Source organism: Trachypithecus francoisi, unplaced genomic scaffold (genome assembly GCF_009764315.1).
Source record: "Trachypithecus francoisi isolate TF-2019V2 unplaced genomic scaffold, Tfra_2.0 Lachesis_group2, whole genome shotgun sequence".
Classification (NCBI taxonomy): Eukaryota; Metazoa; Chordata; class Mammalia; order Primates; family Cercopithecidae; genus Trachypithecus; species Trachypithecus francoisi.
In genome coordinates, this window is record NW_022681465.1 from 42,747,434 (window position 1) to 42,773,569 (window position 26,136).

The 26,136-nt window shown below is 39.6% G+C and overlaps 2 long non-coding RNA genes across 3 annotated transcripts in view; both read left to right on the forward strand.

Annotated features, from left to right (window-relative positions):
- Positions 1–13,588, forward strand: part of LOC117064918 — a 180,608-nt gene extending 167,020 nt beyond the window's left edge. For both annotated transcript variants that reach the window (XR_004429740.1, XR_004429736.1), the window contains one exon: positions 13,106–13,588. This is a non-coding gene — a long non-coding RNA (uncharacterized LOC117064918). The remainder of the gene's footprint in view (positions 1–13,105) is intronic.
- Positions 910–11,400, forward strand: LOC117064920. Its single transcript, XR_004429742.1, has 3 exons — positions 910–998; positions 1,735–1,845; positions 10,939–11,400. It is a non-coding gene; the product is annotated as an uncharacterized LOC117064920 (long non-coding RNA).
- Positions 13,589–26,136: the final 12,548 nt, after the last annotated feature.

Sequence of the window (26,136 nt, forward strand, 5' to 3'; positions counted from 1 at the left end):
CTATTTTTGAAATCATCAGTGTGTAGTTGGCACATAGTTGAAGTCATGAGAGTAGATGATATCATCCAGGGAAAGTATTTGGTACAGAGATCTCCAGCTTTTGTTTTTTTCATCCCCAGACTCTTAAGAGAAATAACTTACTCCAGCTAGAAATAGTGAGGGGTTCACATATGTAATGATTCTCAAATGGGAGTGGAGGGGATCTGTGCAGTGTGAAAAATATGTCCCCCAGGTGATTTTGCTATACTACTGCTCTCTCCTTGTGGGTTTAATGAAATGAAGACCGTGGAAGAGGAATTAGTAAAGATGTGAGCCACAGTGCTAAATTTTGCAGAGGAATCTAGTAGTATTAAGATTATTATTTAACCAATGCTGATTCATGAAAGTATAGTACTTGGCATATAATAGGAGAACAGTAAAGGTTTGAGTGAATGATTTGTGTAGAACTGTTTTGTATTTGAAACACTCCACAAGCCTTCAGTATTAAAGTTAGACAAGATTTGTAATTGTACTACTTTGGACTTGGAAATCAGTGTGGATTTTTAAAATTTTCTCTGTCCATGGTCAGTAGCTTACAACAGTGCCTACTTGGGCATCATAATCCTGATTTCAGTGCAAAGCAATGTTTGAGCCTGTATTCAGGAAATAATGCTGGGGTAAGGCTGCTGACTGATGTCTGTTTTATGGCCACTCCACGTGTGGGCCTCCTGCATCTGCCACCTATGGTTCCCAGAGGCAAGTTACTTGCCTTATGCTGATTTGAATTGAGAGAATGAATAGACTTTACTGGCAGAACTGGAATGCCATCAGCCCATCTAGTTCTTGGGTAATTTTATGCCCACACTAGCAGCTTCTTTATTATTATTATTATAAAATGAAAGGATTTCTACCTGCCTTTGCCTGCAGCTAAGGAGAAGCCCCAGATCAGGACAGTAGAGTTTTCTCAGATGTGATGTGGTGCCCCTTGCATCCTGCTCAGAGAATTCTCAGCACCACAGGTTTGTTTGACATCTGGCATTCACAATTCCTGTGAGAGTGGCTTCCCCCTAAATGTGCCCTGAAAGCATTCCTGCTGTGCCCCTTCTGTCCAAGTATAAACACATCATAAGAAATGAACAAGTAAAGACCCAGCTTTTCCGGAAGGAATGAAGGAACCCCTCACCCAGCTGGCCCGGGTTTTGATGTCCAGCTTCAGGAAATTTTGCCAGCCGCTGGGGTAGGGGCTGTTGTCTTGACCACTTGGCACCTTAGTCCCTTTCCCATTCTAAACTCCCCAGGTGCTGTCCACAGCCTCTGTTCTAAGTCATCCAGCTGAGGAAAATTGTTCCAGGACTTTTGAAATGTGAAAGAAGGGTTGTCTTTCATTGTAGATTAACCAAAGTGCAACTGAATTAGTTATTTACAGTTGTAAATGTGGTGCTGTGTTTACTGAGGTAGGGGACATGTTTAAAAATAGTTGAAGCAGTCTAAAGCTAGACCTATAGAGAAAAAGATTCCTTTCCATTTGTTTTAATATGAAGAAACAAATATTAAAAATGATAACATGGATATATAACAAGGAAGTTGACACCAAAATAAAAGGAAAAGCAAAGCCTTTTCCCTTTCCCCTGGCTACTGTCTTTCCAATTCCATTTTTTGCTCCAGCCTAATGAATGTATTGTAAGTAAAACCTGCATGCTGTCTTTGCTCTCTGCCTTCCTACTACTGCAAATATCAGCTCAGCCACTCTTTCAGATCCACTTCAAGGAAACACCGACTTGAAAACTCTCCCCCATGGTTTTGTCTGAACTGGCTGCCATTCTGCAGCACACACCAGATCCAATTGCTGGAGTCGGGAACTGAGAGGTGAGCAAGAGCAAGCACTTAGCTGAGTGAGTCAGGCGGGCCTGCGTGAAAGGATGTAGGTGAGCCAGAAGCTAATGGGAAAAATAGGGGGTCGTTGCTAATTTTGATGTAGGGAAATCTGAAAGGCTCTTCTGCATGTCAGAGCATTTGAATATTTGGCAAACAGCTGGCTGGGCTCCGGGAGAGCGCCTCTTGATTCGCCTCGTCAGATGTTCAAAGATAAAATGAGGCAGCATGCACGCCAGCACATAGCTCATAGCCTTGCAGTCAGTTTTGAATTTAGATTTGAATTGTGATATCAATGTCATGGTGGCACATGCTTTGAGAAAGTACTTACAGAGAATAATTGAAAGATTCAGTGTGAAGCTTCTGAAAGTCATAATTTAAAGTTCCAGAAGCCTCCATATTACTCTCACCATTAAAATTTAAAGTGACAGAAGCCCAATTATGTATGGTTATTTTCTTAAATAAAATCATATTTCTACCCCAAGTGAAAGATTCATTGCTGCCCACTAATCTATGTCAGGAGAACCAATCTCAGCGGTGTCCAGTGTCAGCCAAGATGGTTAGCTTTATGCTGGGGACAATGGAGCGGCCCTGGGGGAAGCAGAGCTGGAAGGCCTCCGCGGAGGAGCTTGACTTGCAGGAGGCTGATTTGCATGATAATCACCATCATGGATCCTCCCTGGTGCCAGCCTCCACACTTAACCAAATGCAGTATAACTTTCATAGCAGCTGAGAAGCCTGAGTAGGGGCTGTAGCACACATTTTGCAAAGCCTGGATGACGTCAAGAACTGCTAGTGAAGAGGGGGCAGCTGGTTGTAAAGCTAAACCACACCGAAGAATGGAGACTTAGAACATAACCTTAAAACCTGATAAAGGATATAACTTTGGGGACTGTTGAAAAATACGAAGCTTTTCCTCTTTTTTTTTTTTTTTTTTTTTAACTTAGAGGAAAGAGGAATCTGTTTACCAGAAGAAGCCTTTTCTTACTGGAACTTCTGAAGCGTTGAAACCATGGCATGAAAATAGATCAGTGGAAATACAGAAACATTTCCAGTGCAGACATTTCAGTCTCTATCAGTTAGAAGTATGGAGCCAGACTTGTAGACTAGGAATCTTCCCACCAATACTTGGTCTGTTTGATTTTACTTTATACTGCATTGTGATTTGGGGCATATGGTAGAATGGTAGCCAGAATTGCAATGAAAAATTGCACAGAGCCAGTCAAGTTTAAATCACTCAAAGTTTCTTACGAAAACCTTTATTCCTTAGGGCTCCCAGGGACAAAGGAGTATGTAAATCAACTGATGTTATGAAGCATGATTTTGGATAATATGGAGAGTATGTACATATCAATACTAATCTAAGCAGTCTTAGAAATAATAAATCACATATTTCTTGTAATTTTCCCAGTTTGATAAAACATTTACAAGTAGGTCTTGGTTCTGCCGAGTTTTGTCATGACTGTAGCACAGCCAGCTCTTTGGCAGTCTGCAAGTTTATTTTTTGTTTTCTGGATTTAGCTTTGGATCTATCCTTCTTTTTACAGAATTGGTCCTGCGATAAGAACTCAACTTCTCTTCCTTCCCTTTTGTTCATGTCTCAGTAAGAGGTGGCCACATTCACTTATGTCCATGATTCCATCACTATGTTTAGACTCTCCCTGTAAATTATTTTCTCTCTTCCAGTTTCCACCTTTGACATTTTGTTGGCCTCTTCCTTTAAAAAAATCATTTTTTAAATTCCCTGCTCCCAGCCTCCTTTCTTTCAATTCTTCTTGTCTTGTCTACTCTGTAGTCTCTGCCTTTTCACCATTTACTCTTTAACCCTTTGCAGTCTGGATTCAGCCACCCCAGATGTGCTGAAACTACCTTCTCAGACAAAGATAATACTCTTACTTGACAGACCCTCTTTCTCACTCTACTCTATGGGGGAGTGACTTACCTAATTGGTAGATGTGGGTTGAGTAAGTAGGCTAGCTCAGCTTACTGCCATGCTCGTTCTATCTGGAGAAGGGCCTGCCTATCAAGAGCACACATTTTCCCAAAGGCTGGGGGCTCACCCCAGCTTTTGCTGTCCTGGCCTGCCAAGATGACATAATTATTATTATTATTTTTTAGGTAGTCTCATTCTGTTGCCCAGGCTGGAGTGCAGTGGTGCAATCTCGGCTCACTACAACCTCCACCTCTTCGGTTCAAGTGATCCGTGCCTCTGCCTTCCGAATAGCAGGGATTATGGGTATGCACCACCATGCCTGGCTAATTTTCATATTTTTAGTAGAGACGGGGTTTCACCTGTTGGTCAGGCTGGTCTCGAACTCATGATCTCAAGTGATCCACTCACTTTTGCCTCCCAAATTGCTGGGATTACAGGCATGAGCCACCATGCCCAGCCCCAAGATGATATAATTCTATAGCTTAGCCATGTATGTTTTGGATTTCAGACTAAGCTACCTCCTCCACCTTGGCTTCAATCAGTAATAAAGGTTATATTCTGGTCCCTCATCTGTTTTTATTTTTGTATTATTTCTGTATTTGCTCAGAACCTAGGAAAGGAAAGGGGTGTCAATTTTGCAGAATCCTTTAGAAACCTCAGCACATATATGCACAAGTAAAAACTTAAAGTTCTATCTTTCCAAACTCACTTTCCAGAAGTGACCACTATTAATGTATATCCTTTCTGATTTTTCTATGCATATGCAAATATATATTTATATAAGTATATAATAGAAACCTTTTTAAAGGTAGAGTCTAGCTGTGTTGCCTAGGCTGGAGTGCAGTGGTTATTCACGGGCACTGTTTCACACACTATAGCTTCAAATTCCTGGGCTCAAGCGATTCTCTTGACTTAGCCTCCTAAGTAACTGGGACTGCAGGTACATGCCACTGTGCCCAGCAATAGAAATGTTTTTACCTGAATATCACATAGCAGAAATATACATAACTACATATTTATACTTACAACTCTCTAAGATATATTTTTTCACATAATTTCTCTTTGTACACATATGTTTCTGTATATACACAGTTGTATTTTTTCCAAATATGGTATCACTCTATACATTTTGTCCATCATCCTTTTTTCACTGAACATAGCTTCATGCCAGTAAATAGAGGCATACTATGTTATTTTTAATGGCTGTGCAGTGTTCCCGAGTGTGGATGGTCCATAATTAATCTTCCTTCAACTGTTGGCCATTTAGATCACTTAACACTTTTGCTATTGCAAATAACACTGTAGTAAACATGGTAATGTTTTTGTTTTTGTGAACTTGTGCGGCTATTACTGTAAGATAGATTCGGAGAAGTAGTATTTCTAGGTATTTGATTAATAATGAGGAACTCATAGGTTGGGAAGGATTCTGAGAGTGCTCAGTTTATCCAGCACATCCAGGAAGATTTTTTTCTTGCTATGACATTGAATAGTCCAGAGAGTGAAACTCCATATTATTTTTCAGTAATGCTTTCCAGTGACTTGAAATCAAAATTGATTATAAAAGAAATGGTAGCAATTATGATGCTGTGGCCAAGGGAGTTGGAAGTGAAAGTGAAAGGCTGAATCCTAACGTAATACTGTGCTGAGCCTGGTGGACAAACCAATCAGGTAACACAGATAAGGGGTTAGCAAATTATGGGAGTCCCAGATATTTGGATAAATTTACATTCATATAGTAGGGAAGTTTTTATTTATTTATTTATTTATTTTTGTGAGACGGAGTCTCACTCTTTTGCCAGGCTGGACTGCAGGGGTGCAATCTCGGCTCACTGCAACCTCTGCTTCCTGGGTTCAAGCGATTCTCTGCTTCAGCCTCCCAAGTAGCTGAGACTACAGGTGTGTGCCACCACATCCAGCTAATTTTTGTATTTTTAGTAGAGACGGGTTTTCACCATGTTGGCCAGCATGGTTTCGATCTCCTGACCTTGTGATCTGCCTGCCTTGGCCTCCCAAAGTGCTGGGATTACAGATGGGAAGTTTATTCTTTTGTACTTTATAGAGAATAGCTACGAGAGATTAGTTCACTCTGGGTGACCAAGACTGCAAACCTCAAGATAGTCCTTGGCAAGCTGGCCCCCTTTAGGCCTTGGCTGTCAGTCACCAGTAAGTAGGTGACCTATTGAGAGTCTGGCCAGACTACAAGGGACCTGAAATCTGCTTCTGCCACCTATTCCACAGTGCATCAGGCCTAAAGAATAGTTGGTTATCCTTTACCTGGATTGTTTTGCTTATGTCCCAAGGCTGTTTCCCTTGCAGAGAGGGATGTGGCAGCTCTTTCACAAGCTGGCCTAAAGAAAAGAAAATAAAAGAAAAAAAACATGATGCAACTTGACAGAGTTGTGGGATTCTAAGTGCTTCAGGTGGCCCCCTCTGAAGCCTATAGGATTTATTTAGAATATTTTCAGTATGGTGATGACCTACAAGGGGAAAAAAAAAATCCTCTGTATATTATGGAACTGGCTGTAGGCGTGGTGGGAACAGTGCTGCAGACATGTGCTTTATTCACTGTCTTATCTTGTACATGTTTCTCACTCAGTGTGTACACAGAAGCATATCTGCATCAGAAACAAGTGCAGCACGAGTAGCAAAGATGAACATGTTCAACAGCTAGGAATGACCACATACTGTGCACATTTACACAACACCGTGAAAAGAACCAGGCAGCCTCACTGTTAGATCATTTCACTGCACACCAAAGAGATTTGAAATGAACTTTTAATTATGATTGCTGAATTGCTATGGCTATATTCCTTAATATGAGCATCTGATGAAGTTAGTTTTCTTTAATTGATGAATGAGCATTTAAACTTGTAAGATTGAATTTGTTATGTATTGCCAGTTTTATATTCTGACTTTTTTTTTGCTAGAGTACAAATTATAGGCGCTCTTTATCTGTTTTAGTTTTGAGGTCACTGTTCTTCCTTCACCTTTGTGTGGCTTTTTAGATTTATTAATGGATAGAGCAGTGCTAAGTGACTATTAAACTCTTTTCCATATACAGTAAAACCCATTAACATGGACCTCACTAAATTTGGAATTTATGAAAATGAAGTCAAGGCCTGGGTTAAAGTTTACCTTTGCATTGTCTCTGAACTAAAACTTTGCTGAGCTAATAAATAGTATAAATAAAATTGCAGGGGATGGCACTATTCCTTTAAAAAGCAGACTTCTTCAGCACTTTAAAGAAAGACCTTATAAGACAGATAACGAAGTAGTGTGGCATAGTGCAAAGACTAGGCCACTTACTAGCTATGTGACCTTAGCTTCACTGAGTATTTTCCTCCATCTGTAAAATGGAGATAGTTATCTACTTCAGGAGGTTGTTGTAAGGGTCAGTTTTAATGTATAGAAATGCCTTGTGTGAAGTAGTTACTTCATAAATGGCAGGTAAATATTACCTAAAATAAGTGGTGAGCTAATTTTAAATACTTTTTTTTTTTTTAACTAAACCAGGGTTCCTTGGCACTTTAGAGTTTTGTTACCCTCCTCTGAGATATTACTTTTATTATTATTATTATTGATTGGAGAAAAACTCCTAGCAGTTTGGTGTGGCTGTAAAGAGCACGAGCTTTGGAGTCAGACAACTGCAACTTTGGAAGGAGTTCTACCACTTAGTAGCTGTGTGGTCCTAGGAAAGTTAACATCTCTTAAAGTCTGTTTTCCAATTTATAAAAATGGTATGATAATACCTGCTCCAGGACTGTTTTGAGGACTAAATGAGATAATGTAAGGTAAAAAGCCCAGTGATTTTCACGTAATAAACTCTCAAATGTCAGCTGTTGCTGTTATCATGCTGTTTTTGATAACTGTCCATACTTTGGACTTTTCATTCATTCAGGCTTGTCTTTTTCAGTTCACCCAAATTAATGAATTTTACTCTAGATATAATCTCTGTACTATATGAGAATTTTAAGCAGGTAAGTTAAAATTATAGAGAAGCAAAATGGCTGTATAAATAGGGTGAAAAAAGAAAGAGTATTATTTTAAAAGTAGAGGCACAAAGGCAAGTTAGACTTAAATTACTGTGTAATGAATTTTGTGCATAGTCTGTGTCCTTTATCAAAGCTTTTTATATTAACTAGAAGGAAATGGAACTTTATATATAAGTAGTAAAAAGTGTGGACTAGTGACCAGCTCATTCCATTCATTGGGAGAGAAAGGCATTAAGTCCATGTTTAACTTTATTTTCATCTTCTTGTTTCCCCTGTGTTTCATAAGCTATGTGGGTGAGAAATGTAAGTACTGTAATGTCCTGCATAGAGACGATAATCTATCCTCTCCTTAATGACAGCCTTACACAGTTTGTAGAATCCATCACTTCAACAGAGCAGACTGAATTACTTTGATGACTGGCAAATGGGCACCACTTGTGGTGAAATGAAAGCAGTCAGGTGTGTGTTTATTAAGTGCTCTTCAATAAGAGAAATGTGTTTTCCTGAAAACTCTCATCCGTGCTATTTTTGTAGAAGCAAAAAATGGGCCCATCTTCCTTTGAGAAAACAGAAGAATTATTCTTTTTGAGATTCTGTACTATTACAAGTTCACAATCATAAACGTGTTATAAAAATCAGGCTTTTCTGCAGTATATGCATGAACAGTGGAAGCTTGCAATAATAACTGGCAGGGACAGAACCAGTATTCTTGGGACAATGTGCCTTTGACTTTCCAGGACTGCCCAATTCAAGTGGATCCATTTTAAAAAGTTAAGTCAGTTCATTAATTTGATGATCAGTGGTTCTACATATAAGAGTTTTCATAAAAATAAATTTACAAGTCAGAAAATATCTTTTGTCAAACCATGTTTTCTAAGATTTGGGTCAGAAAGTGATCATTCTAATGCACACCATGTTGATTATTTGTATTATATCAGATCTTTATTGGAAATACTGAATGGTGAGTTGTTAAGGTCTGGCATTATTTGTTTAGATCTGGCGTATGAGTAAGATCAGCAATAATAGTGTAGTATTTATTGAATGCTTACTATATTCAGGTACTGTGCTAGAAGCCAGGGATATGAGACCCCCAGCCCACATCCCCCCAAAAAGACATAGTCTAATGTTGCTGACAACAACTCTGTGAAGTAGATACAGATAAAATAATATAGAGTTTAAGTAATTTGTCTAAGATAGGTCAGCTATAAGGTGGCAGAGCTGTATTTGTTACAGCAACCTAACCTATATTCTTGTTGAGAGGTACCAAAGTATAGTGGCTTAAACAAGAAAGAAGGAGCTCCTTGACACAGCAAGGCTGGTGTAGCAGTGCTGGATCGCTTATGTTTAGACTGCTGGGTCAGGGAGATGTACACTTCTATCTGATACCTCTGCTACCCCTGGATATCGGCCTCATTAATATGTCTGAAGATGCATAAGTGTTCTCTTTAAGGGCACTCCTTGGAGTTGGTACTCTTAAGTTTTTTTCTGTTGTTTTAACTGCAACAGTTTATTTTTCCTTACACAGTAGCATGTTGCTGGGGCCTAATGTTCTCACATAGCAAAAGAAAACCAAAATTTGTTGTCATTACTTAAATAATTGAGAATTGTATATTAAAAAACCTTATATAAGTTAAAAGGATGAATAAATTTACAAGTGTACATGCAAACTGCTTCCAACTCAAGGCAAGTTACAGCCCATGGTATTCTGGCAGGAAAACACCAGGTAGAAAGGAAACTGGGTCCTAAGGCTTGGACTTCTCCAACCCTGATATACTGGCAAGACAGAAATGATAACTGGTTCAGGAGCCCGTGACAGCCTCTAGAGAAATCCTGGAACACTCAGCCCTGACACATTAATACCTACACAGATCGGAGACTGCTGGCCATGCACACTCACCAAGCCACAGACTTCTCTTCTACAAGCATGTTCTCACCTCAGCCACAGAAGTGACTGAGCCACATATATTAGTACTAAGGGTTTAAATCAAAGATATTCCTAGTTTCTACTCACATCACATCAACCATACCTAGCTACCAGGAGGGCCTGAAAATATAGTTTTTGTGGCCATTCATCCCTTAAAATTCAAGGATTCTATCAATAAAAAGAAGTGGACAGTGGGTATTAGGGGACAGTTGTCATTCTGAGTCACATACTAACAAAAACATTGTTTCAAAGTGGAGTTTTCACCACAGACTTTTCCAAGTGATGAAAGATCATAGGACTTTGGGATATGCCTAAATTCATTATGCAATTCTTTTCAAGTAAGCTTATGTGTATATGTATATAGTGTGCATATGATATATTTAAATATTCAAAATATGTGAAGTGTCATGAAGATTAAATGATTCTATGGCAGACTGTGGTCATCTGCAAGAGCCAGTGAAACATTTTATAGTAAAAGTCCACTGGCTTTTACTTCTTTGGCAGGAAGGCTTACAAAATCCCCAGGATTTGTCGTGCTTGCACCCTAACTCAAAAAGATCTCAGACTCAGAGATCTATGTTGTAAGAAGTGTGTTCTTAGAGAAATGCCTTTATAAAAATACAATTAAAGTTTTGAATGAGAGATGTACTCAATATATGAATCATAAATAACACTGACTCAGAACTTCAAAGTTTCTCAGAATTCTTGGTCTCTTCTGATGCAGTTTAGACATTTACTTTAGAAAAATCAGTAAGTTTTTATTAAGAAGACACTTAGATTCTAATTGCATTCAGATCCTTGCTCAAGTGTTTCTTGTGGCCACAGGTACTTGGAGGAGATGAGCACAGGCTGCACCTCAAGTATTTAATACATACACATATATTCTTAGCCTACTTGGGCCCTGGCCGCCCTACCCCAAACCTAATGCAGTCTCTGATGAGCTCAGCTCAGAGGCAGTGTCAGTCCAGTTTTATCACACCAGCGATGTGGAAGTAGAAAGAAGCAATCCAAAGAGAGTGAGAACCTTAAAGAGATGAACCCTGGAGAGATGAGAGAGCCAACAGAAGTTAAAGCTTTAACTTTTTCTCCCAGTACACTGAAAACTTCTCCCACTTACAAAAGTTTAACTGAGTTGGGTAACTTGATTCAGTCACTTTGTGTCTTTTCCTCCTTGGGGATGGGCTTGGGTAGGGGTAAGGAGAAGATGGGATGGAACTTTCCTCTTCTTTTCCTTCTAGAGATCAGCACCAGGCACTTTGGAGAAAGCATAACAAGTACAAGACATGACCTTTATCCCAGTTCCCAAAGGACTAGCAGTCTTTTGGGGAAGGCAATGTATTCCAAACATTTAATGAAAATCAAGTACTAAATTGTATGATATTGATTATTCTGAAGGAGTACAGATAAGGGATAAATTCATGTAGATTTGTTTCTTGGGGAAGACTTTTTAGATTGTGTCGTAAGTGCCAGGCCAAGGGATGAAAAGGAGCCAATTAAGAAGGCAGAAAAGAGGATGTGAATAAAGATTCAGAATGAGCTTAGAGGTCAGTAGACCTGTGTGCTTGAAGCAGAAACTTCATGTTGGAGACTAGGAAATAAAGTGAAATAAGAAAGTGGAAGATGTCAAAAATCAGGCAGGGGTTAGGCCATAGGAGAGGCCATTTTTAATGGAATGAGGTAAGAATACATTAATAAATGACTGAATGATGATATGTATGTGTGTGTGTATATGTAAGTGTGTGTATATATATACATATATATAAATATAAATATATACATCTATATATACATATACACATATACACATATATACACACACATACATATGATCATTCATATATATATACACATACACACACACACACACACCATAGTGCTATAATTTGTCTAGGCTGGGCGAGGAAGTTCCTATGAAGGGTCTCAGCAGCATAGGTTTCCAGGGAACAGGAGGAAGCCAAGACTAGGTGTATTAGGAACTGGGAACCTGGTTTCACTAGGATGAGCCAGCAGTCCAATCCTTAGTGACCAAGTGGATGTGGTGATTTGGGGATTGGTTCAGGGAAGGTGTTGGTACCTGAGGAGATTTAATTTAGCAGGAGGTTTGGGCCACTAGAATTGTAGATAACAGGTGAGATTTAGAGTCACGAGTGGTGGTATCATGGAAGGAGGCAATCTAATCACACCTGGATCCCAGCCCACAGCTGGGGGCCTAGAATGGAATCTAGGGAAGGGTTTTATCAGGGCCCTAGTCAAGTAGATTTAGGTTCAGGGCAAGGCATAAGGCATTGTAGGAAACAGAAAATCCAGTCAGGGTAGACACCAGCTCTGAGGATTGAGCCAACATGTTTGGAGCTAGGAAAACAGGGAGAAATGAAGAAGCGATGTAGAGTAAAGTCAGTGCAACTGAATGCATTCATGATCAAATATAGAATTCCAGTCTCACTATCTTCTGGGCTGAAGTTTTTCTCTATGGCCTGCTCTGATGAGGATGGGTTGAAGGTCACAGTAGTGCTGAGCCTTTTAAGTGGAGACGTCAGGGGCCCAAGCTCAGAGGTAGCCTGGAATGAACGGCTGAGGTGGAGGACCAGAGGAGATAGCATTGCTTGGAAGGAGTTGAGACTATGGCAGAGGAGACCTAGGCCTAGCTAGGAGGCTATCTTATTCCAGGCTGAGGAGAAGAGGACCTGAGTAAGGAGGGGTGGTGGAGGCAGGGTCTGCAGTAAGACAGTTCAGAGAGACAGCAGCCCTTGAGCATGTGAATGAATGGAAATGTTTCTTGTAAAGATGCCTGTCTTTTCTGGTCCATGATGGTGTAACAAATACACAAGGTGTGACTGGATCCTTCCATGCTGCCCTCATGGGGTCTTTGCTACCTAGCTGATATTTGAAGTGTTCGTGTGTGCCTCTGTCTTTGACTCACCTGGCTAGTTCAGAGCCTTTGCTGAAGAAAATGTGCTTCTGCCTGTCCGATTGCTTCACAGCACACTTCTCTATCTGCAACTGTTATTTCCCAGCCATCCGTATGGTGCCACAGGATGGGACACAGGCAAGGACTTTACTATTCACAAAGGGACCTCGAATGGGGCTTTTCCTGCTTATAAGGGCAAGGCATGAAAATGCAGAATCCTTTCCTGGTAGGGAAACTTTCTTTTCCAAATATGCAGGTATGTGATATTTCTGATTTCCTTAGGCTTGGATCTGTGCCTGGGGGTGAGATGGATTTCAATGTCATTATTTAAAGTAGGGAGATAAAGCTTTAGACAACCACCATAAGAGATCCTGGTTGTATTTTTGAAATGTTGAGTGAAATAACATTTTAGTCATCAGTGAAAGGCTAACCTTTGTACTTCTGAAAAGTGTTCTTAGAAAGGCCTGGATTAATAATTGGTTTCAATTTGTCCACAGATACACTGCCTCTAGGACTGGGACAGATAGCCACTGAGTACCAGCTTCAAATCACCCTGCATGTTTTCTTGTTGGAAAGATAACCACTGGAGAACCATCTCGTTACCTTCACAAAAATGGAAACAAATCAAGACATTAAGAATGCCACAGTGGACAGCAGTTACGCAAGGTTCAGCAGAGAAAGTTTTCAAGATGGTGTGCCTCGCTAGCCAGAAATCAGAAAAGATTGAAGCTAGCCTTTTCATCTTAGCTGCTCCTTAAATCAGTCCAACCCCTCCAAATTAATGTGAATTGAAACATGCATTACTTTTCAACTTAATTGAGTACTTACTATGTGTGAACCACTGCACAAAATAGGGGAAGAAAATGAGGGAGACAAAGCCTGCCTTCAGTAAATTTATAGTTAGTTTCAGGGTACATTGTTTTTCTTCTGCTGTTAATTAGGTGTATCCCCAAGAAAATAAATAAATAAATGGAAAAGTATATGCTGTGTTTTATAAATTTAATAAAAAACAAAACAAAACTCAAAAAACTCCTAACATGGCAACTCAGTACATTTTATTTTATTTATTTATTTATTTATTATTATTATTATACTTTAAGTTCTAGGATACATGTGCATAACGTGCAGGTTTGTTACATATGTGTACTTGTGCCATGTTGGTGTGCTGCACCCATCAACTCGTCAGCACCCATCAACTCGTCATTTACATCAGATACAACTCCCAACGCAATTCCTCCCCCTTCCCCCCTCCCCATGATAGGCTCCAGTGTGTGATGTTCCCCTTCCCGAGTCCAAGTGATCTCATTGTTCCGTTCCCACCTATGAGTGAGAACATGCGGTGTTTGGTTTTCTGTTCTTGCGATAGTTTGCTGAGAATGATGGTTTCCAGCTGCATCCATGTCCCTACAAAGGACACAAACTCATCCTTTTCTATGGCTGCATAGTATTCCATGGTGTATATGTGCCACATTTTCTTAATCCAGTCTGTCACTGATGGACATTTGGGTTGATTCCAAGTCTTTGCTATTGTGAATAGTGCCGCAATAAACATATGTGTGCATGTGTCTTTATAGCAGCATGATTTATAATCCTTTGGGTATATACCCAGTAATGGGATGGCTGGGCCATATGGTACTTCTAGTTCTAGATCCTTGAGGAATTGCCAAACTGTTTTCCAAAATGGTTGAACTAGTTTACAATCCCACCAACAATGTAAAAGTGTTCCTATTTCTCCACATCCTCTCCAGCACCTGTTGTTTCCTGACTTTTTAATGATCGCCATTCTAACTGGTGTGAGATGGTATCTCATTGTGGTTTTGATTTGCATTTCTCTGATGGCCAGTGATGATGAGCATTTTTTCATGTGTCTGTTGGCTGTATGAATGTCTTCTTTTGAGAAATGTCTGTTCATATACTTTGCCCACTTTTGGATGGGGTTGTTTGTCTTTTTCTTGTAAATTTGTTTGAGTTCTTTGTAGGTTCTGGATATTAGCCCTTTGTCAGATGAGTAGATTGCAAAAATTTTCTCCCATTCTGTAGGTTGCCTGTTCACTCTGATGGTAGTTTCTTTTGCTGTGCAGAAGCTCTTTAGTTTAATTAGATCCCATTGGTCAATTTTGGCTTTTGTCGCCGTTGCTTTTGGTGTTTGAGACATGAAGTCCTTGCCCGTGCCTATGTCCTGAATGGTATTACCTAGGTTTTCTTCTAGGATTTTTATGGTTTTAGGTCTAACATTTAAGTCTCTAATCCATCTTGAATTAATTTTCGTATAAGGAGTAGGGAAAGGATCCAGTTTCAGCTTTCTACTTATGGGTAGCCAATTTTCCCAGCACCATTTATTAAATAGGGAATCCTTTCCCCATTTCTTGTTTTTCTCAGGTTTGTCAAAGATCAGATGGCTGTAGATGTGTGGTATTATTTCTGAGGACTCTGTTCTGTTCCATTGGTCTATATCTCTGTTTTGGTACCAGTACCATGCTGTTTTGGTTACTGTAGCCTTGTGGTATAGTTTGAAGTCAGGTAGTGTGATGCCTCCAGCTTTGTTCTTTTGACTTAGGATTGTCTTGGCAATGCGGGCTCTTTTTTGGTTCTATATGAACTTTAAAGCAGTTTTTGCCAATTCTCTGAGGAAACTCATTGGTAGCTTGATGGGGATGGCATCGAATCTATAAATTACCTTGGGCAGTATGGCCATTTTCACGATATTGATTCTTCCTATCCATGAGCATGGTATGTTCTTCCATTTGCTTGTGTCCTCTTTTATTGCACTGAGCAGTGGCTTGTAGTTTTCTTGAAGAGGTCCTTTACATCCCTTGTAAGTTGGATTCCTAGGTATTTTATTCTCTTTGAAGCAATTGTGAATGGAAGTTCATTCATGATTTGGCTCTCTGTCTGTTACTGGTGTATAAGAATACTTGTGATTTTTGCACATTAATTTTGTATCCTGAGACTTTGCTGAAGTTGCTTATCAGCTTAAGGAGATTTTGGGCTGAGACAATGGGGTTTTCTAAATATACAATCATGTCATCTGCAAACAAGGACAATTTGACTTCTTGTTTCCCTAACTGAATACCTTTTATTTCTTTCTCTTACCTGATTGCCCTAGCCAGAACTTCCGACACTATGTTGAATAGGAGTGGTGAGAGAGGGCATCCCTGTCTTGTGCCAGTTTTCAAAGGGAATTTTTCCAGTTTTTGCCCATTCCATATGATATTGGCTGTGGGTTTGTCATAAAGAGCTCTTATTATTTTGAGATACGTTCCATCAATACCGAATTTATTGAGTGTTTTTAGCATGAAGGGCTGTTGAATTTTGTCAAAGGCCTTTTCTGCATCTATTGAGATAATCATGTGGTTTTTGTCTTTGGTTCTGTTTATATGCTGGATTACGTTTATTGATATGTATATGTTGAACCAGCCTTGATTCCCAGGGATGAAGCCCATTTGATCATGGTGGATAAGCTTTTTGATGTGCTGCTGGATCTGGTTTGCCCGTATTTTATTGAGGATTTTTGCATTGATGTTCATCAGGGATATTGGTCTAAAATTCTCTTTTTTTTTTGTTGTGTCTCTGCCAGGCTTTGGTATCAGGATGATGTTGGCCTCATAAAATGAGTTAGGGAGGATTCCCTCTTTTTCTATAGATTGGAATAGTTTCACAAGGAATGGTACCAGCTCCTCCTTGTACCTCTGGTAGAATTCAGCTGTGAATCCATCTGGTCCTGGACTTTTTTTGGTTGGTAGGCTATTAATTATTGCCTCAATTTCAGAGCCTGCTATTGGTCTATTCAGGGATTCAGCTTCTTCCTGGTTTATAGTCTTGGGAGAGTGTAAGTGTCCAGGACATTATCCATTTCTTCTAGGTTTTCTAGTTTATTTGCATAGAGGTGCTTATAGTATTCTCTGATGGTAGTTTGTATTTCTGTGGGGTCGGTGGTGATATCCCCTTTATCATTTTTTATTGCGTCTATTTGATTCTTCTCTCTTTTCTTCTTTATTAGTCTTGCTAGCAGTCTATCAATGTTGTTGATCTTTTCCAAAAACCAACTCCTGGATTCATTGATTTTTTGGAGGGATTTTTGTGTCTCTGTCTCCTTCAGTTTTGCTCTGATCTTAGTTATTTCTTGCCTTCCGCTAGCTTTTGAATGTGTTTGCTCTTGCTTCTCTAGTTATTTTAATTGTGATGTTAGAGTGTCAATTTTAGATCTTTCCAGCTTTCTCTTGTGGGCATTTAGTGCTATAAATTTCCCTCTACACACTGCTTTAAATGTGTCCCAGAGATTCTGGTATGTTGTGTCTTTGTTCTCATTGGTTTCAAAGATCATCTTTATTTCTGCCTTCATTTCGTTATGTACCCAGTAGTCATTCAGGAGCAGGTTTTTCAATTTCCATGTAGTTGAGTGTTTTTGATTGAGTTTCTTAATCCTGAATTCTAGTCTGATTGCACTGTGGTCTGAGAGACAGTTTGTTGTAATTTCTGTTCTTGTACATTTGCTGAGGAGTGCTTTACTTCCAATTATGTGGTCAATTTTGGAGTAAGTGTGATATGGTGCTGAGAATAATGTATATTCTGTTGATTTGGGGTGGAGAGTTCTGTAGATGTCTATTAGGTCTGCTTGCTGCAGAGATGAGTTCAGTTCCTGGATATCCTTGTTAACTTTCTGTCTTGTTGATCTGTCTAATGTTGACAGTGGGGTGTTGAAGTCTCCCATTATTATTGTATGGGAGTCTAAGTCTCTTTGTAAGTCTCTAAGGACTTGCTTTATGAATCTGGGTGCTCCTGTATTGGGTGCATATATATTTAGGATTGTTAGCTCTTGCTGTTGAGTTGATCCCTTTACCATTATGTAATGGCCCTCTTTGTCTCTTTTGATCTTTGATGGTTTATAGTCTGTTTTATTAGAGACTAGGATTGCAACCCCTGCTTTTTTTTTTGTTCTCCATTTGCTTGGTAGATCTTCCTCCATCCCTTTATTTTGAGCCTATGTATGTCTCTGCATGTGAGATGGGTCTCCTGAATACAGCAAACTGATGGGTCTTGACTCTTTTTCCAGTTTGCCAGTCTGTGTCTTTTAATTGGAGCATTTAGTCCATTTACATTTAAGGTTAATATTGTAATGTGTGAACTTGATCCTGCCATTATGATATTAACTGGTTATTTTGCTCGTTAGTTGATGCAGTTTCTTCCTAGCCTCGATGGTCTTTACATTTTGGCATGTTTTTGCAATGGCTGGTACCGGTTGTTCCTTTCCATGTTTAGGGCTTCCTTCAGGTTCTCTTGTAAGGCAGGCCTGGTGGTGACAAAATCTCTCAGCATTTGCTTATCTGTAAAGGCTTTTATTTCTCCTTCACTTATGAAATTTGGTTTGGCTGGGTATGAAATTCTGGGTTTAAAATTCTTTTCTTTAAGAATGTTGAATATTGGCCCCCACTGTCTTCTGGCTTGTAGAGCTTCTGCCGAGAGATCTGCTGTTAGTCTGATGGGCTTCCCTTTGTGTGTAACCCGACCTTTCTCTCTGGCTGCCGTTAAGATTTTTTCCTTCATTTCAACTTTGGTGAATCTGGCAATTATGTGTCTTGGAGTTGCCCTTCTCGAGGAGTATCTTTGTGGCGTTCTCTGTATTTTCTGAATTTGAATGTTGGCCTGCCCTACTAGGTTGGGGAAGTTCTCCTGGATGATATCCTGCAGAGTGTTTTCCAACTTGGTTCCATTTTCCCCCTCACTTTCAGGCACCCCAATCAGATGTAGATTTGGTCTTTTTACATAATCCCATACTTCTTGGAGACTTTGTTCATTTCTTTTTCTTCTTTTTTCTTTAGATTTCTCTTCTCACTTCATTTCATTCATTTGATCCTCAGTCGCTGATGCTGTTTCTTCCAGTTCATCGAGTCAGTCACTGAAGCTTGTGCATTTGTCACGTATTTCTCGTGTCATAGTTTTCATCTCTGTCAGTTCGTTTATGGCCTTCTCTGCATTAGTTATTCTAGTTGTCAATTCTTCCACTCTTTTTTCAAGATTTTTAGTTTCTTTGCACTGGGTGCGTAATTCCTCCTTTAGCTCTGAGAAGTTTGATGGACTGAAGCCTTCTTCTCTCATCTCGTCAAAGTCTTTCTCCATCCAGGTTTGATCCATTGCTGGCGATGAGCTGCGTTCCTCAGTTGAAAATGCAGAAATCACCTGTCTTCTGTGTCGCTCGCGCTGGGAGCTGGAGACTGACGCTGTTCCTATTCGGCCATCTTGCTCCCGGAAGCAACTCAGTACATTTTAATCCTTTTTGTTGTTGTTGTTGGACTTCTGATAGGATCCATTTTATTGATTCCATAAATATTTAGTAGACTTTAGAGATATTAATACATTGTAGTTTGAGTTAATATGCACTAAATTCTGTTTTTTTTCCCCTTAGGTATAGATTGTCTGTTGTAAAAGTATATTGTTTGTGGATTTCTTGGGGAGTGGGAAGGTGAATTATACCTGTTGTCTCTACAGTTCACTACCTTCCATGCCCTAGGGCAGCGGTCCCCAACCTTCTTGGCACCAGGGACCAGTTTCCTGGAAGACAATGTTTCCGTGGACAGTGTGGGGATGGTTTCAGGATGAAGCTATTCCACTTCAGATCATCAGACATTAGTTAGGCTCTCATAAGGAGTGTGCAGCCTAGATCCCTCACATGCGCAGTTCACAGTAGGGTTTGCGCTGTTATGAGAATCTAAGGCTGCCGCTGATCTGACAGGAGGCAGAGCTCAGGTGGCAATGCTTACTGGCCCACTGCTTGCCTCTTGCTGTGTGGCCCGGTTCCTAATAGGCCATGGACCCCCACAGACTGGTACCAGTCTGCAGCTTGTGGACCCCTGCCCTAGGGACCTGCCATTCTGAGTGAGTTACTAACATGAAGAAGAAGAAGGTTTGGATCAAATGTGGGTGGTGGTACTCAGAGACCCAAGATAGGATAGGGATGGAACAAAACCCATCTGGGCAATGGCTGTATGAAAATTTGGCTAAGTAATTATTTCAGTATTCATTGTATTCATTGTCCTTTGTGTTCCATAAGTTAAATGACTGTCTAATTTTTCCAAAAATTTATTTCTGACTTGAGAATAAGTGTGTCATGATTTTCCCAGTGTAAAGACACTGATATAACTGTAGACACCAGACATTTTATGTAGTGTCTGTGACACATTTTAGTATGTATGAGCCAACAATAGACATGTCTTTGTCTTCAGGAGTGTCCATCTGAATTGAAAATGTGTCAGTTTTTTTTTAAAACATCATTAACAGACTTCTTAATTAAGCTGCCAATACATACTGCCAATAGCACTGTGTGCTGTCTGAGAAATGCATTGTGTAAGTGCTATTTCCATCTTATTAAATAAACAATGTTGCTCTGTATAAACTGGATTTAAAGTGTCCTTTGAATGAGGCATTATATTGCTCCATAAATAATGTGATGAGAATTCTCATATGATCCCTTTTCATTTAATTTCTAAAAAAATATTATTTGTTCCTCAGTAAGGAATAGCTCTAATTGGATGGGTAACTTTAGTGATATGATTTGTCCATAACAGACTGAAGAGCCCCACTCCCAAACTCCTGGTCGTGATACTGGGTATTTGTTATGCCACTTTTAGTTTGCATGAAGTTTCTTCCAGGAAGTCTTAGTTATTCACTTGTGTTGTACTAAACTGTAGATATTTATTTCCTGTTCTGAAAGATTTCTTGGAGGGTACATCTCTGTATTCCTGGTACCTAGTATAGTCTTGCTAATGGAATAGCACCTTTATTGGTGCTACTTGGGGGTTGGTAGCTTACAATCAATCTACTTAGAATTAATCCAAATAAACTGGATATTTTTATATAGTCTAGTCCCCTGGGTCTCTTACTTGGTATCTTGGATTTGCCAGTTCAGCCCTGTTATTTGTACCAACATCCACTCTGCTGCCCTGGGCCCTGCCCCACTCTCTGTGCATGGACAGGGCTTTCAGAGGGGCTGCTCCACTTGTCATGTGCTGCCCCATCTGTCGGTAGGATAGCAATCTCTCTATTCACAGGGTACTCACGGTGTGTCAGGCACTGAGCTACTTTACACATATTCTCTTAATTATCTCCTTTAAACCTCACAATAACCATTTGAAGTAGGCACTATGCGCTGTAGAGGTATGTTATCTTGCTTAAGTTGTGGGACTCCAAATCCAGACCTCTTAGACTCCAAAGCCTGAACTATTCACCCCTACACTATGCCATATCCTAGGAGAAAGTCCCAGTGCCTGGTGTGTGTGTGTGTGTGTGTGTGCAGGGTAGATAGAATCTGGACATAGTCCAGATTTACTGCATTTAATATTCCTGAGCAGCAAACTGTCTAACAGCTAAAACCCAGCAAATCACAGTTGTTTCAAGAATGGAGGAAGGGCAGAGCAATTGGGAGAAAGCAAAGTTGGAAACAAACCAATTTGAGTCAAACCACTGTCCTTTACTTCATACAGCTTTTTTTTTTTCAACTTCCTTTTTTTAACATGGTCTGACACCATGTGATAAATCAAAGCCTGATGTAATTGACCCAGAATTGATCCCCAAATGTCTTTTGGGGGAACATGCTTTAACTCTGGTTGTTGATTCTGAGGAATAATTGCCACCCTAGAAAGGTAATTACATATGCCATTGTTTATACACATAATAGGCTCAGAATGCATATTCTGCACAGAGCGGGAGAGAATCCTGCTCGCACATTTGGGGTGTGGGCTATGTATTATGTTAGGATGCCACAAATAGCATTTGAACTGCTCCCTGTTACTGCTGCTTTTCCCAGCGTGTGTGTGTGTATAAGGGAGAGGTTAGGAGTGAGGTAGGTTATGGGCCGTGGAAGGCTGTTTGTTGAGCTGAATGGTAGTGATTTGCTTTTCCTTAATTTTTTTCATTTACCAAAACATTTTTTGGATCTAATTCATTTAGCTTGGTCTGGTAAAAAGACTGTTTTCTCTGTGCTTGACATACACTTATTAATGAGTTATCATATTTCTTTCCAATCAAGGGCTGTTTACTTTGTGGAAATATATAGTGAGAATCCTTCTCCACAACACCCTCCTAAATGCCCTGGTTTTGAACACCACTTTAAGTATTAAGGTGGTAGCTAGTGCCTTTCTTCTGCTGTGCTTTCTGGTCAAACATAAATGGAATTAAGCCACAAATGACCAATTAAAGCACTTCATGCCTTTTTCCTTTAGCCGTAAGACAGTAGTTATCTTAAGTAAATACAACAAACAGGCTATTCTGGGGTAGTCTAACACAAGGAACCTACTTTTTTTAAAAAAAAAAAAAAGCCTTAAAAAAAACAAAATGTCATGACTTTTTGTAGTGCAGCACAATGAAAGAAATATGTATGTACTCCAACATGGAACTGAGCATTGTCTGAGGCCGAAGCAATCCATCGTGGGCTATTCTCTGCCACAGTGTCCAGCAAATTGCATGACCTGCTTGTTAGGCTTGACAACAGTGTTTTACCTAACAAAGGCGTCTGTAGCGCCGAGCAGCAGTGGAATGTCAGAATGAGCACATTTCACACACAGATGTGCAGCCATAATGGCCCATAAGAAGATGCATGTGGCAGAGGGCTGAGGGTGGGGGGTGGGGTGAAGAGGGGTGCTTGCAGTGGTGTGGTGTGTGAGTGTGTAGGTTGGGGGCCGAAAGGAGGGGGAGGCTAACAGTTAGCAGTAGAGACATGGCCCCACTGACCACATTTAATCAGCCCTTTGTAAACAATTCCACATTTTCATTGTTCTCTAAAAACTAATAAAGAGAAACAAGCACTTTTCATTCATCTTGAAGTAATTTTCTGTCAGGTTGGAGCCCCTCGTGGCCTCCAGCTTGTGCAGTGCTAGCTGTGTGATACAACAACTATTGCAATTTATTTTACAAACTCTGGTCATTCACATGTCAGTTAGTGTTCACCAAGCCGGCATCTGAAATTGTGCAGTTAACGAGTTTTACAACATTTCTATCAAGAGAAACTGTTTAGCATAACTGACTCTTAAGGAGTTATTATACCTCTAAAAATCCATTTTAAGGGGCATTATTTAAATAAAATAGAAAAACGGTTCACTGCCTTTTAAAGGGGCTACAAAAAAAGTCCATCAGCTCCAGCGCAGTAATCCTCAGCTTAAAGCACTCTTGAGAGTACTTCTGGGAATTGTCAGCATAATGAAATGTTTTGTGAAATGTCCAGATAGATTCCTCTACTCAACAATTTTACTGCACCATATTTATTTTCCTTCTAGTTTTTAAAGAAGTGAATTACTTTTGGAGAGGATGACTCTACATTGTGTAGATTAACTGAGCACATTATTATCGAGGTTGTAGCAGGAGCGATGGTTCCGTTTGTGGTGTCATCTATATGCATCTGCAGAGTGGAGGAAAGAAGAGAAAGGCAGCTTTTTCCTCTGTTAGTGCTTTGGCTCCAAAAGAGTTAAATCACACTGAGGCTCATAGAATTTTGCGTTTTCCTTGTGCCACATTTTTCTCAAACTTTTCAAAAACTTTGGTACATGATGGCACCTGTAAATACTTTCTTTAAACTTTACAAAATGAACTGTTTTCTTACCCTAAATGAATAAATGCAGGAAAACCCATACACGTGTACATTGACACATGCATAATGATGCCTATCATTTGAAACTGGCCCATTTCAATAGGAGATGCCATTGTACATTTTACTTAAAGAAGAATAGATTCCTCACATTAACTGAGATGGCCAATGACCCCAAACCAATTAATGACTAGAGTCCGTAATGGTGGTGCTATATAGCATAGCAGCAAGTTCATTTAGCATATTCTATTACCTAACAGGAGTAGAAGCCACCACTTACTTAATGGTTCTTTCTACAATGAGGACCAGTAGAAAATTTATGTTCTGCTGTAACAAGAGATATTCCTTTTCCTTAGGAGGTATATCTAAAACACTGCACATTTTCATTTTGCCACAAACAGTCCTCTAATTTCTCAGATGGATGTTTGTGCACACGACTTTAATTTTCTGAGGGAGATGGGCAGGTGTTCTTGTGCCTGTTAGCTGTATCTGCCCATAAGAAGCATAGTAACATCTATGAACCAAATACAATTTGACATAATTCATACCTTTATTACCTCCTACAGAATGATATTATTTCATGCTGGCACATTAATGTTTCCAGCACGATACTGTTATTCCTGGAAATTTTACCTTCTGAAGTTCGGGTGTTGAGGAATGAGTTTTAAAATTCTCTAAGTGCCTTAGATTTGGGGCAAATGCAACATATCCCAAGTTCAGATTTTTTACTGTTTTTAAAAATATTTGCTGGCATTGCAAATAATGTTCAGGTAATGGGTAGAGATCATGTCTGTAAACTCTCACCTCTTCTTGAACAAAGAGCTTGTTCCTATTCTATTTCCAATTTTGTAAATACAATATAGTCAACTTATGTCATATATTTGCTGCTGTTTGTTCCTCTAATGATGTGAAATCAGGAGGTGTTGACCAAAAATGTTTCAATGATTGCAACTTGAGTCTCTTTGGTATTGTACTTAAATTTTTCCTAATACTCCAGCACTCAGAATTCGAGTAGATGGAATGTATTCATTTCCTATGGCTTCCATAGCAAATTAGCACAAATTTAGTGGCTTAAAACAACACAAATTTATTTTCCTACAGTTCTGTAGGTCAGAGTTCTCACTGGGCTAGATCACTTGTCAACAGAGCTGCATTCCTTCTGGAGGCTCCAGGGCAGAACCCGTTTCCTTGTCTTTCCTAGCTTCTAGAGGCCGCCTGCCTTCCTTGGTTTGTGGCCCCTTCCTCCATCTTCAAAACTAACAATGGCAGGTCAAATTCTTCTCACATGGCATGTGTCTGACCCTCTTCTATTATCACATCTGTCACTCTCTGAGTCCAACTGGAAAATGTTTTTTGCTTTTAAGGACTCAAGTAGTTAGATTGAGACCACCTGAAAAAAATCCAGGATAATCACCCCATCTCAAGGTCCATGCCCTAAATTACATCTGCAAAGTCCCTTTTGCTGTGCCAGATATCATATTCACTGGAGAATAGGACGTGAACATTTTGGGGGGCCCATTAGTCTGTTTACCACTCAGAGTCTCTGAAAATTCTCTTCTATACCAATATTTGGAGGGTTAATAGCAGTCATCAAGCCAATTGTCTTCAAACTATAAAAATTATGCACAAAATTGCTTAAAAAATTTAGAGTATGCACCTCCAAATATGTACATTTTCTTCTAAGTTACACTACCATTAAGCTCTATATTTTACCGCTAGTAAAGCTTCCTTTCTTTTTAGTGTATAAATGAATAAAAGATCTAATCTAATGGTTTTTACCACTCAGTTTAGCCCAGTGAGAACTCTGACCCACAGACCTGTAGGAAAATAAATTTGTGTTGTTTTAAGCCACTAAATTTGTGGTAATTTGCTATGGAAGTCATAGGAAATGAATACATTCCATCTGCCCGAATTCTGAGTGCTGGAGTATTAGGAAAAATTTAAGTACAATACCAAAGAGATTCAAGTTGCAATCATTGAAACATTTTTGATCAACACCTCCTGATTTTACCCCAATGCATCATCTTGGGCACCCCTCTGTGCTCCTCGTTTTTGATTAAATGTGTAAATGTGGCTCCTGATTCTTCTTCGAGACCCATAAGGCTTCCAGGTGAGGAAGGGACTACAGGAACTTTCTGACAGTTCCTGACAGTTTTTGGAAGTGAGGAGGAAACTTACTTATTTTCTTTGCGTGCACTATTACTGCCATTTGTAGTTACAGAATGTAAAAGACAGAGTGTAACATGCCCAGAACTTTCCTGAAAGTCGAGAGCTGCAAGTTATGGAGTTACAAGACAAATGCCATTTTATGAAAGACTAGAAAGAGATTGTTTATCAGAGAGCCCCAAAACGCGAGTTAGTTTCTTGTCTAGAAAAGGGCCATGTCTCATCAGAATGACTACTCATGTCAGTGCACTTGGAAATTCCAAGAAACAAATTGCTCAATGACCATTTTAAACACTAGTAGCAAGGTCCTTGTGAAACTGGGCTGAGAGCAAAAGTGATTTTGCTAAGTTCGCTTTAAATCATATGTTTCAATTGTTAAAAACATCTGTATTTTACCAGCCATTCTTCATTGCCGTGGCCTGTAGGCTTATTACAGCATAGGAAAACCAGAAATTGTAACACAAGCCTACTGTAAAGTCCCCTTGTGTTAAAATTTGAGATGTTTTCAGAGCAGTCACCCTCAAAAATGGGTACTTGCTAAGCCACGCTGACACACCTCTGAAATAAAAAAGCTTCTGCTGGGCAAATGAAAATAGGTTGCCACAAAAATGTGTATCAATTATGAAACAAGTCAATCAGTGTTTGCCAACTGCCATAAGTGTCCTGGAGGCAGTCTGGGCAGTATATTTTTATTTGATTTGCCCCAGGGCACTTCCGTTTTCCTCCTGAAAGGTGGACAGGTAGTCTAAATTCTTTGTTGAGAGTTTTCATCAATGATCTCAAAATGCA